Source organism: Cololabis saira, chromosome 11, assembly GCF_033807715.1.
Source record: "Cololabis saira isolate AMF1-May2022 chromosome 11, fColSai1.1, whole genome shotgun sequence".
NCBI lineage: Eukaryota > Metazoa > Chordata > Actinopteri > Beloniformes > Belonidae > Cololabis > Cololabis saira.
The window spans coordinates 14,003-26,520 of NC_084597.1; the positions used below are offsets into that span (position 1 = coordinate 14,003).

Sequence of the window (12,518 nt, forward strand, 5' to 3'; positions counted from 1 at the left end):
TGTGTTCCAAATGCTCTAAAACGGGCTATAAACCACTTTCTGGAAGAACCTTTTCGGACGTGTAATTAGTAATTTCTTCCGGTCGCAGCCCACCAAACTCCCATGTCTGAAGATGCCATGTGGCACTCGCTCACGGTTTGAGATACGAGTCCGAGACCACCATGAGACAGTTTAGAATATTCTGGAGGGTAGAACGGCGTGGTTCATCCCGAGTTTTGACCGCTAAATCGCTCGGGTCGGGACTTCCAGCCGAGGACCGGTGATCGACGAAAAAGTGTCCCGAAACGGTGCGCCTTTCTCGGACTCTGTCGGCTGGAAGTCCCGGTCCTCGGCCCGGTTCTCATGAATTTTAGAGGACCTCCAGCGGGGTCTCTGGGACCCCAAAGACGCTCTTCCACGGTTGTTTCACCTCTCCAGCTCCTTCCAGGGCTGAGAAACCAGCCATCAGCCTGTGTCAGGCAGTTAATGTTTCTTTTTTTCCTGCAAAGTTGGACATTTTACGTGAAAGGAGAATGACTGGCTCTTGGTGAGTTGTGGAACTGCCACAAAAATTCATTTCTGCATGAGACCCAATGCGAGAAAGAGATGGTCGGCCTTCCTGTCCACCAAGAAGGACTGCAGTGGTTTTCCAAGTCCAAATAATGTTATTGCAAAGTCAAACATGTTTCCGCCCAGTTTCGAACTGGGGACCTTTCGCGTGTGAGGCGAACGTGATAACCACTACACTACGGAAACTGACATGCTTTGAAATTGGCGGGCATAATGAAAAAAATACTATAAAAAATCTCTGATATAATTCTTGACAGCAAGATGGATACTGCAGGTCAAATCAAAGTCCAAAGAAATTCATGATTACAGCTGACAAAGTTATTGCACCAATCCAAAGGAATGGTGCAATAACTTTGAGATACCCAATGCTGCAACAGGAGTTTACCACCTTTCCGCTGGCTCTCCGCCGCCTCAGCGCGACGGGATGAAGCCGCGCGATTCTCGGCTGGTTCACCAGATATAGCCAATAACACGTTTTTTATACTTTCTTACAAACCTATTTCATTGTGTTCCAAATGCTCTAAAACGGGCTATAAACCACTTTCTGGAAGAACCTTTTCGGACGTGTAATTAGTAATTTCTTCCGGTCGCAGCCCACCAAACTCCCATGTCTGAATATGCCATGTGGCACTCGCTCATGGTTTGAGATACGAGTCCGAGACCACCATGAGACAGTTTAGAATATTCTGGAGGGTAGAACGGCGTGGTTCAGCCCGAGTTTTGACCGCTAAATCGCTCGGGTCGGGACTTCCAGCCGAGGACCGGTGATCGACGAAAAAGTGTCCCGAAACGGTGCGCCTTTCTCGGACTCTGTCGGCTGGAAGTCCCGGTCCTCGGCCCGGTTCTCATGAATTTTAGAGGACCTCCAGCGGGGTCTCTGGGACCCCAAAGACGCTCTTCCACAGTTGTTTCACCTCTCCAGCTCCTTCCAGGGCTGAGAAACCAGCCATCAGCCTGTGTCAGGCAGTTAATGTTTCTTTTTTTCCTGCAAAGTTGGACATTTTACGTGAAAGGAGAATGACTGGCTCTTGGTGAGTTGTGGAACTGCCACAAAAATTAATTTCTGCATGAGACCCAATGCGAGAAAGAGATGGTCGGCCTTCCTGTCCTGTCCACCAAGAAGGACTGCAGTGGTTTTCCAAGTCGAAATAATGTTATTGCAAAGTCAAACATGTTTCCGCCCAGTTTCGAACTGGGGACCTTTCGCGTGTGAGGCGAACGTGATAACCACTACACTACGGAAACTGACATGCTTTGAAATTGGCGGGCATAATCAAAAAAATACTATAAAAAATCTCTGATATAATTCTTGACAGCAAGATGGATACTGCAGGTCAAATCAAAGTCCAAAGAAATTCATGATTACAGCTGACAAAGTTATTGCACCAATCCAAAGGAATGGTGCAATAACTTTGAGATACCCAATGCTGCAACAGGAGTTTACCACCTTTCCGCTGGCTCTCCGCCGCCTCAGCGCGACGGGATGAAGCCGCGCGATTCTCGGCTGGTTCACCAGATATAGCCAATAACACGTTTTTTATACTTTCTTACAAACCTATTTCATTGTGTTCCAAATGCTCTAAAACGGGCTATAAACCACTTTCTGGAAGAACCTTTTCGGACGTGTAATTAGTAATTTCTTCCGGTCGCAGCCCACCAAACTCCCATGTCTGAAGATGCCATGTGGCACTCGCTCACGGTTTGAGATACGAGTCCGAGACCACCATGAGACAGTTTAGAATATTCTGGAGGGTAGAACGGCGTGGTTCATCCCGAGTTTTGACCGCTAAATCGCTCGGGTCGGGACTTCGAGCCGAGGACCGGTGATCGACGAAAAAGTGTCCCGAAACGGTGCGCCTTTCTCGGACTCTGTCGGCTGGAAGTCCCGGTCCTCGGCCCGGTTCTCATGAATTTTAGAGGACCTCCAGCGGGGTCTCTGGGACCCCAAAGACGCTCTTCCACGGTTGTTTCACCTCTCCAGCTCCTTCCAGGGCTGAGAAACCAGCCATCAGCCTGTGTCAGGCAGTTAATGTTTCTTTTTTTCCTGCAAAGTTGGACATTTTACGTGAAAGGAGAATGACTGGCTCTTGGTGAGTTGTGGAACTGCCACAAAAATTCATTTCTGCATGAGACCCAATGCGAGAAAGAGATGGTCGGCCTTCCTGTCCTGTCCACCAAGAAGGACTGCAGTGGTTTTCCAAGTCCAAATAATGTTATTGCAAAGTCAAACATGTTTCCGCCCAGTTTCGAACTGGGGACCTTTCGCGTGTGAGGCGAACGTGATAACCACTACACTACGGAAACTGACATGCTTTGAAATTGGCGGGCATAATGAAAAAAATACTATAAAAAATCTCTGATATAATTCTTGACAGCAAGATGGATACTGCAGGTCAAATCAAAGTCCAAAGAAATTCATGATTACAGCTGACAAAGTTATTGCACCAATCCAAAGGAATGGTGCAATAACTTTGAGATACCCAATGCTGCAACAGGAGTTTACCACCTTTCCGCTGGCTCTCCGCCGCCTCAGCGCGACGGGATGAAGCCGCGCGATTCTCGGCTGGTTCACCAGATATAGCCAATAACACGTTTTTTATACTTTCTTACAAACCTATTTCATTGTGTTCCAAATGCTCTAAAACGGGCTATAAACCACTTTCTGGAAGAACCTTTTCGGACGTGTAATTAGTAATTTCTTCCGGTCGCAGCCCACCAAACTCCCATGTCTGAAGATGCCATGTGGCACTCGCTCACGGTTTGAGATACGAGTCCGAGACCACCATGAGACAGTTTAGAATATTCTGGAGGGTAGAACGGCGTGGTTCAGCCCGAGTTTTGACCGCTAAATCGCTCGGGTCGGGACTTCCAGCCGAGGACCGGTGATCGACGAAAAAGTGTCCCGAAACGGTGCGCCTTTCTCGGACTCTGTCGGCTGGAAGTCCCGGTCCTCGGCCCGGTTCTCATGAATTTTAGAGGACCTCCAGCGGGGTCTCTGGGACCCCAAAGACGCTCTTCCACGGTTGTTTCACCTCTCCAGCTCCTTCCAGGGCTGAGAAACCAGCCATCGGCCTGTGTCAGGCAGTTAATGTTTCTTTTTTTCCTGCAAAGTTGGACATTTTACGTGAAAGGAGAATGACTGGCTCTTGGTGAGTTGTGGAACTGCCACAAAAATTAATTTCTGCATGAGACCCAATGCGAGAAAGAGATGGTCGGCCTTCCTGTCCTGTCCACCAAGAAGGACTGCAGTGGTTTTCCAAGTCCAAATAATGTTATTGCAAAGTCAAACATGTTTCCGCCCAGTTTCGAACTGGGGACCTTTCGCGTGTGAGGCGAACGTGATAACCACTACACTACGGAAACTGACATGCTTTGAAATTGGCGGGCATAATGAAAAAAATACTATAAAAAATCTCTGATATAATTCTTGACAGCAAGATGGATACTGCAGGTCAAATCAAAGTCCAAAGAAATTCATGATTACAGCTGACAAAGTTATTGCACCAATCCAAAGGAATGGTGCAATAACTTTGAGATACCCAATGCTGCAACAGGAGTTTACCACCTTTCCGCTGGCTCTCCGCCGCCTCAGCGCGACGGGATGAAGCCGCGCGATTCTCGGCTGGTTCACCAGATATAGCCAATAACACGTTTTTTATACTTTCTTACAAACCTATTTCATTGTGTTCCAAATGCTCTAAAACGGGCTATAAACCACTTTCTGGAAGAACCTTTTCGGACGTGTAATTAGTAATTTCTTCCGGTCGCAGCCCACCAAACTCCCATGTCTGAAGATGCCATGTGGCACTCGCTCACGGTTTGAGATACGAGTCCGAGACCACCATGAGACAGTTTAGAATATTCTGGAGGGTAGAACGGCGTGGTTCAGCCCGAGTTTTGACCGCTAAATCGCTCGGGTCGGGACTTCCAGCCGAGGACCGGTGATCGACGAAAAAGTGTCCCGAAACGGTGCGCCTTTCTCGGACTCTGTCGGCTGGAAGTCCCGGTCCTCGGCCCGGTTCTCATGAATTTTAGAGGACCTCCAGCGGGGTCTCTGGGACCCCAAAGACGCTCTTCCACAGTTGTTTCATCTCTCCAGCTCCTTCCAGGGCTGAGAAACCAGCCATCAGCCTGTGTCAGGCAGTTAATGTTTCTTTTTTTCCTGCAAAGTTGGACATTTTACGTGAAAGGAGAATGACTGGCTCTTGGTGAGTTGTGGAACTGCCACAAAAATTCATTTCTGCATGAGACCCAATGCGAGAAAGAGATGGTCGGCCTTCCTGTCCTGTCCACCAAGAAGGACTGCAGTGGTTTTCCAAGTCCAAATAATGTTATTGCAAAGTCAAACATGTTTCCGCCCAGTTTCGAACTGGGGACCTTTCGCGTGTGAGGCGAACGTGATAACCACTACACTACGGAAACTGACATGCTTTGAAATTGGCGGGCATAATGAAAAAAATACTATAAAAAATCTCTGATATAATTCTTGACAGCAAGATGGATACTGCAGGTCAAATCAAAGTCCAAAGAAATTCATGATTACAGCTGACAAAGTTATTGCACCAATCCAAAGGAATGGTGCAATAACTTTGAGATACCCAATGCTGCAACAGGAGTTTACCACCTTTCCGCTGGCTCTCCGCCGCCTCAGCGCGACGGGATGAAGCCGCGCGATTCTCGGCTGGTTCACCAGATATAGCCAATAACACGTTTTTTATACTTTCTTACAAACCTATTTCATTGTGTTCCAAATGCTCTAAAACGGGCTATAAACCACTTTCTGGAAGAACCTTTTCGGACGTGTAATTAGTAATTTCTTCCGGTCGCAGCCCACCAAACTCCCATGTCTGAAGATGCCATGTGGCACTCGCTCACGGTTTGAGATACGAGTCCGAGACCACCATGAGACAGTTTAGAATATTCTGGAGGGTAGAACGGCGTGGTTCATCCCGAGTTTTGACCGCTAAATCGCTCGGGTCGGGACTTCCAGCCGAGGACCGGTGATCGACGAAAAAGTGTCCCGAAACGGTGCGCCTTTCTCGGACTCTGTCGGCTGGAAGTCCCGGTCCTCGGCCCGGTTCTCATGAATTTTAGAGGACCTCCAGCGGGGTCTCTGGGACCCCAAAGACGCTCTTCCACAGTTGTTTCACCTCTCCAGCTCCTTCCAGGGCTGAGAAACCAGCCATCAGCCTGTGTCAGGCAGTTAATGTTTCTTTTTTTCCTGCAAAGTTGGACATTTTACGTGAAAGGAGAATGACTGGCTCTTGGTGAGTTGTGGAACTGCCACAAAAATTAATTTCTGCATGAGACCCAATGCGAGAAAGAGATGGTCGGCCTTCCTGTCCTGTCCACCAAGAAGGACTGCAGTGGTTTTCCAAGTCCAAATAATGTTATTGCAAAGTCAAACATGTTTCCGCCCAGTTTCGAACTGGGGACCTTTCGCGTGTGAGGCGAACGTGATAACCACTACACTACGGAAACTGACATGCTTTGAAATTGGCGGGCATAATGAAAAAAATACTATAAAAAATCTCTGATATAATTCTTGACAGCAAGATGGATACTGCAGGTCAAATCAAAGTCCAAAGAAATTCATGATTACAGCTGACAAAGTTATTGCACCAATCCAAAGGAATGGTGCAATAACTTTGAGATACCCAATGCTGCAACAGGAGTTTACCACCTTTCCGCTGGCTCTCCGCCGCCTCAGCGCGACGGGATGAAGCCGCGCGATTCTCGGCTGGTTCACCAGATATAGCCAATAACACGTTTTTTATTCTTTCTTACAAACCTATTTCATTGTGTTCCAAATGCTCTAAAACGGGCTATAAACCACTTTCTGGAAGAACCTTTTCGGACGTGTAATTAGTAATTTCTTCCGGTCGCAGCCCACCAAACTCCCATGTCTGAAGATGCCATGTGGCACTCGCTCACGGTTTGAGATACGAGTCCGAGACCACCATGAGACAGTTTAGAATATTCTGGAGGGTAGAACGGCGTGGTTCAGCCCGAGTTTTGACCGCTAAATCGCTCGGGTCGGGACTTCCAGCCGAGGACCGGTGATCGACGAAAAAGTGTCCCGACACGGTGCGCCTTTCTCGGACTCTGTCGGCTGGAAGTCCCGGTCCTCGGCCCGGTTCTCATGAATTTTAGAGGACCTCCAGCGGGGTCTCTGGGACCCCAAAGACGCTCTTCCACGGTTGTTTCACCTCTCCAGCTCCTTCCAGGGCTGAGAAACCAGCCATCGGCCTGTGTCAGGCAGTTAATGTTTCTTTTTTTCCTGCAAAGTTGGACATTTTACGTGAAAGGAGAATGACTGGCTCTTGGTGAGTTGTGGAACTGCCACAAAAATTCATTTCTGCATGAGACCCAATGCGAGAAAGAGATGGTCGGCCTTCCTGTCCTGTCCACCAAGAAGGACTGCAGTGGTTTTCCAAGTCCAAATAATGTTATTGCAAAGTCAAACATGTTTCCGCCCAGTTTCGAACTGGGGACCTTTCGCGTGTGAGGCGAACGTGATAACCACTACACTACGGAAACTGACATGCTTTGAAATTGGCGGGCATAATGAAAAAAATACTATAAAAAATATCTGATATAATTCTTGACAGCAAGATGGATACTGCAGGTCAAATCAAAGTCCAAAGAAATTCATGATTACAGCTGACAAAGTTATTGCACCAATCCAAAGGAATGGTGCAATAACTTTGAGATACCCAATGCTGCATCAGGAGTTTACCACCTTTCCGCTGGCTCTCCGCCGCCTCAGCGCGACGGGATGAAGCCGCGCGATTCTCGGCTGGTTCACCAGATATAGCCAATAACACGTTTTTTATACTTTCTTACAAACCTATTTCATTGTGTTCCAAATGCTCTAAAACGGGCTATAAACCACTTTCTGGAAGAACCTTTTCGGACGTGTAATTAGTAATTTCTTCCGGTCGCAGCCCACCAAACTCCCATGTCTGAAGATGCCATGTGGCACTCGCTCACGGTTTGAGATACGAGTCCGAGACCACCATGAGACAGTTTAGAATATTCTGGAGGGTAGAACGGCGTGGTTCATCCCGAGTTTTGACCGCTAAATCGCTCGGGTCGGGACTTCCAGCCGAGGACCGGTGATCGACGAAAAAGTGTCCCGAAACGGTGCGCCTTTCTCGGACTCTGTCGGCTGGAAGTCCCGGTCCTCGGCCCGGTTCTCATGAATTTTAGAGGACCTCCAGCGGGGTCTCTGGGACCCCAAAGACGCTCTTCCACGGTTGTTTCACCTCTCCAGCTCCTTCCAGGGCTGAGAAACCAGCCATCAGCCTGTGTCAGGCAGTTAATGTTTCTTTTTTTCCTGCAAAGTTGGACATTTTACGTGAAAGGAGAATGACTGGCTCTTGGTGAGTTGTGGAACTGCCACAAAAATTCATTTCTGCATGAGACCCAATGCGAGAAAGAGATGGTCGGCCTTCCTGTCCACCAAGAAGGACTGCAGTGGTTTTCCAAGTCCAAATAATGTTATTGCAAAGTCAAACATGTTTCCGCCCAGTTTCGAACTGGGGACCTTTCGCGTGTGAGGCGAACGTGATAACCACTACACTACGGAAACTGACATGCTTTGAAATTGGCGGGCATAATGAAAAAAATACTATAAAAAATCTCTGATATAATTCTTGACAGCAAGATGGATACTGCAGGTCAAATCAAAGTCCAAAGAAATTCATGATTACAGCTGACAAAGTTATTGCACCAATCCAAAGGAATGGTGCAATAACTTTGAGATACCCAATGCTACAACAGGAGTTTACCACCTTTCCGCTGGCTCTCCGCCGCCTCAGCGCGACGGGATGAAGCCGCGCGATTCTCGGCTGGTTCACCAGATATAGCCAATAACACGTTTTTTATACTTTCTTACAAACCTATTTCATTGTGTTCCAAATGCTCTAAAACGGGCTATAAACCACTTTCTGGAAGAACCTTTTCGGACGTGTAATTAGTAATTTCTTCCGGTCGCAGCCCACCAAACTCCCATGTCTGAAGATGCCATGTGGCACTCGCTCACGGTTTGAGATACGAGTCCGAGACCACCATGAGACAGTTTAGAATATTCTGGAGGGTAGAACGGCGTGGTTCAGCCCGAGTTTTGACCGCTAAATCGCTCGGGTCGGGACTTCCAGCCGAGGACCGGTGATCGACGAAAAAGTGTCCCGAAACGGTGCGCCTTTCTCGGACTCTGTCGGCTGGAAGTCCCGGTCCTCGGCCCGGTTCTCATGAATTTTAGAGGACCTCCAGCGGGGTCTCTGGGACCCCAAAGACGCTCTTCCACAGTTGTTTCACCTCTCCAGCTCCTTCCAGGGCTGAGAAACCAGCCATCAGCCTGTGTCAGGCAGTTAATGTTTCTTTTTTTCCTGCAAAGTTGGACATTTTACGTGAAAGGAGAATGACTGGCTCTTGGTGAGTTGTGGAACTGCCACAAAAATTAATTTCTGCATGAGACCCAATGCGAGAAAGAGATGGTCGGCCTTCCTGTCCTGTCCACCAAGAAGGACTGCAGTGGTTTTCCAAGTCCAAATAATGTTATTGCAAAGTCAAACATGTTTCCGCCCAGTTTCGAACTGGGGACCTTTCGCGTGTGAGGCGAACGTGATAACCACTACACTACGGAAACTGACATGCTTTGAAATTGGCGGGCATAATGAAAAAAATACTATAAAAAATCTCTGATATAATTCTTGACAGCAAGATGGATACTGCAGGTCAAATCAAAGTCCAAAGAAATTCATGATTACAGCTGACAAAGTTATTGCACCAATCCAAAGGAATGGTGCAATAACTTTGAGATACCCAATGCTGCAACAGGAGTTTACCACCTTTCCGCTGGCTCTCCGCCGCCTCAGCGCGACGGGATGAAGCCGCGCGATTCTCGGCTGGTTCACCAGATATAGCCAATAACACGTTTTTTATACTTTCTTACAAACCTATTTCATTGTGTTCCAAATGCTCTAAAACGGGCTATAAACCACTTTCTGGAAGAACCTTTTCGGACGTGTAATTAGTAATTTCTTCCGGTCGCAGCCCACCAAACTCCCATGTCTGAAGATGCCATGTGGCACTCGCTCACGGTTTGAGATACGAGTCCGAGACCACCATGAGACAGTTTAGAATATTCTGGAGGGTAGAACGGCGTGGTTCAGCCCGAGTTTTGACCGCTAAATCGCTCGGGTCGGGACTTCCAGCCGAGGACCGGTGATCGACGAAAAAGTGTCCCGAAACGGTGCGCCTTTCTCGGACTCTGTCGGCTGGAAGTCCCGGTCCTCGGCCCGGTTCTCATGAATTTTAGAGGACCTCCAGCGGGGTCTCTGGGACCCCAAAGACGCTCTTCCACGGTTGTTTCACCTCTCCAGCTCCTTCCAGGGCTGAGAAACCAGCCATCGGCCTGTGTCAGGCAGTTAATGTTTCTTTTTTTCCTGCAAAGTTGGACATTTTACGTGAAAGGAGAATGACTGGCTCTTGGTGAGTTGTGGAACTGCCACAAAAATTAATTTCTGCATGAGACCCAATGCGAGAAAGAGATGGTCGGCCTTCCTGTCCTGTCCACCAAGAAGGACTGCAGTGGTTTTCCAAGTCCAAATAATGTTATTGCAAAGTCAAACATGTTTCCGCCCAGTTTCGAACTGGGGACCTTTCGCGTGTGAGGCGAACGTGATAACCACTACACTACGGAAACTGACATGCTTTGAAATTGGCGGGCATAATGAAAAAAATACTATAAAAAATCTCTGATATAATTCTTGACAGCAAGATGGATACTGCAGGTCAAATCAAAGTCCAAAGAAATTCATGATTACAGCTGACAAAGTTATTGCACCAATCCAAAGGAATGGTGCAATAACTTTGAGATACCCAATGCTGCAACAGGAGTTTACCACCTTTCCGCTGGCTCTCCGCCGCCTCAGCGCGACGGGATGAAGCCGCGCGATTCTCGGCTGGTTCACCAGATATAGCCAATAACACGTTTTTTATACTTTCTTACAAACCTATTTCATTGTGTTCCAAATGCTCTAAAACGGGCTATAAACCACTTTCTGGAAGAACCTTTTCGGACGTGTAATTAGTAATTTCTTCCGGTCGCAGCCCACCAAACTCCCATGTCTGAAGATGCCATGTGGCACTCGCTCACGGTTTGAGATACGAGTCCGAGACCACCATGAGACAGTTTAGAATATTCTGGAGGGTAGAACGGCGTGGTTCATCCCGAGTTTTGACCGCTAAATCGCTCGGGTCGGGACTTCCAGCCGAGGACCGGTGATCGACGAAAAAGTGTCCCGAAACGGTGCGCCTTTCTCGGACTCTGTCGGCTGGAAGTCCCGGTCCTCGGCCCGGTTCTCATGAATTTTAGAGGACCTCCAGCGGGGTCTCTGGGACCCCAAAGACGCTCTTCCACAGTTGTTTCACCTCTCCAGCTCCTTCCAGGGCTGAGAAACCAGCCATCAGCCTGTGTCAGGCAGTTAATGTTTCTTTTTTTCCTGCAAAGTTGGACATTTTACGTGAAAGGAGAATGACTGGCTCTTGGTGAGTTGTGGAACTGCCACAAAAATTAATTTCTGCATGAGACCCAATGCGAGAAAGAGATGGTCGGCCTTCCTGTCCTGTCCACCAAGAAGGACTGCAGTGGTTTTCCAAGTCCAAATAATGTTATTGCAAAGTCAAACATGTTTCCGCCCAGTTTCGAACTGGGGACCTTTCGCGTGTGAGGCGAACGTGATAACCACTACACTACGGAAACTGACATGCTTTGAAATTGGCGGGCATAATGAAAAAAATACTATAAAAAATCTCTGATATAATTCTTGACAGCAAGATGGATACTGCAGGTCAAATCAAAGTCCAAAGAAATTCATGATTACAGCTGACAAAGTTATTGCACCAATCCAAAGGAATGGTGCAATAACTTTGAGATACCCAATGCTGCAACAGGAGTTTACCACCTTTCCGCTGGCTCTCCGCCGCCTCAGCGCGACGGGATGAAGCCGCGCGATTCTCGGCTGGTTCACCAGATATAGCCAATAACACGTTTTTTATACTTTCTTACAAACCTATTTCATTGTGTTCCAAATGCTCTAAAACGGGCTATAAACCACTTTCTGGAAGAACCTTTTCGGACGTGTAATTAGTAATTTCTTCCGGTCGCAGCCCACCAAACTCCCATGTCTGAAGATGCCATGTGGCACTCGCTCACGGTTTGAGATACGAGTCCGAGACCACCATGAGACAGTTTAGAATATTCTGGAGGGTAGAACGGCGTGGTTCATCCCGAGTTTTGACCGCTAAATCGCTCGGGTCGGGACTTCCAGCCGAGGACCGGTGATCGACGAAAAAGTGTCCCGAAACGGTGCGCCTTTCTCGGACTCTGTCGGCTGGAAGTCCCGGTCCTCGGCCCGGTTCTCATGAATTTTAGAGGACCTCCAGCGGGGTCTCTGGGACCCCAAAGACGCTCTTCCACAGTTGTTTCACCTCTCCAGCTCCTTCCAGGGCTGAGAAACCAGCCATCAGCCTGTGTCAGGCAGTTAATGTTTCTTTTTTTCCTGCAAAGTTGGACATTTTACGTGAAAGGAGAATGACTGGCTCTTGGTGAGTTGTGGAACTGCCACAAAAATTAATTTCTGCATGAGACCCAATGCGAGAAAGAGATGGTCGGCCTTCCTGTCCTGTCCACCAAGAAGGACTGCAGTGGTTTTCCAAGTCCAAATAATGTTATTGCAAAGTCAAACATGTTTCCGCCCAGTTTCGAACTGGGGACCTTTCGCGTGTGAGGCGAACGTGATAACCACTACACTACGGAAACTGACATGCTTTGAAATTGGCGGGCATAATGAAAAAAATACTATAAAAAATCTCTGATATAATTCTTGACAGCAAGATGGATACTGCAGGTCAAATCAAAGTCCAAAGAAATTCATGATTACAGCTGACAAAGTTATTGC

General features: G+C 47.8%; 12 non-coding genes across 12 annotated transcripts; all 12 read right to left on the reverse strand.

Moving 5' to 3' along the window:
- Positions 1-662: 662 nt before the first annotated feature.
- trnav-cac (transfer RNA valine (anticodon CAC)) lies at positions 663-735 on the reverse strand. The gene has a single exon. It is a non-coding gene; the product is annotated as a tRNA-Val (tRNA).
- Positions 736-1,721: 986 nt separating this feature from the next.
- Positions 1,722-1,794, reverse strand: trnav-cac (transfer RNA valine (anticodon CAC)). Its single transcript has one exon. It is a non-coding gene; the product is annotated as a tRNA-Val (tRNA).
- A 986-nt stretch (positions 1,795-2,780) lies between these two features.
- On the reverse strand, positions 2,781-2,853 carry trnav-cac (transfer RNA valine (anticodon CAC)). Its single transcript has one exon. It is a non-coding gene; the product is annotated as a tRNA-Val (tRNA).
- A 986-nt stretch (positions 2,854-3,839) lies between these two features.
- Positions 3,840-3,912, reverse strand: trnav-cac (transfer RNA valine (anticodon CAC)). Its single transcript has one exon. It is a non-coding gene; the product is annotated as a tRNA-Val (tRNA).
- A 986-nt stretch (positions 3,913-4,898) lies between these two features.
- trnav-cac (transfer RNA valine (anticodon CAC)) lies at positions 4,899-4,971 on the reverse strand. Its single transcript has one exon. It is a non-coding gene; the product is annotated as a tRNA-Val (tRNA).
- Positions 4,972-5,957: 986 nt separating this feature from the next.
- trnav-cac (transfer RNA valine (anticodon CAC)) lies at positions 5,958-6,030 on the reverse strand. The gene has a single exon. It is a non-coding gene; the product is annotated as a tRNA-Val (tRNA).
- Positions 6,031-7,016: 986 nt separating this feature from the next.
- On the reverse strand, positions 7,017-7,089 carry trnav-cac (transfer RNA valine (anticodon CAC)). The gene has a single exon. It is a non-coding gene; the product is annotated as a tRNA-Val (tRNA).
- Positions 7,090-8,070: 981 nt separating this feature from the next.
- On the reverse strand, positions 8,071-8,143 carry trnav-cac (transfer RNA valine (anticodon CAC)). Its single transcript has one exon. It is a non-coding gene; the product is annotated as a tRNA-Val (tRNA).
- A 986-nt stretch (positions 8,144-9,129) lies between these two features.
- trnav-cac (transfer RNA valine (anticodon CAC)) lies at positions 9,130-9,202 on the reverse strand. The gene has a single exon. It is a non-coding gene; the product is annotated as a tRNA-Val (tRNA).
- Positions 9,203-10,188: 986 nt separating this feature from the next.
- On the reverse strand, positions 10,189-10,261 carry trnav-cac (transfer RNA valine (anticodon CAC)). The gene has a single exon. It is a non-coding gene; the product is annotated as a tRNA-Val (tRNA).
- A 986-nt stretch (positions 10,262-11,247) lies between these two features.
- Positions 11,248-11,320, reverse strand: trnav-cac (transfer RNA valine (anticodon CAC)). The gene has a single exon. It is a non-coding gene; the product is annotated as a tRNA-Val (tRNA).
- Positions 11,321-12,306: 986 nt separating this feature from the next.
- trnav-cac (transfer RNA valine (anticodon CAC)) lies at positions 12,307-12,379 on the reverse strand. Its single transcript has one exon. It is a non-coding gene; the product is annotated as a tRNA-Val (tRNA).
- Between the last annotated feature and the right edge of the window lie 139 nt (positions 12,380-12,518).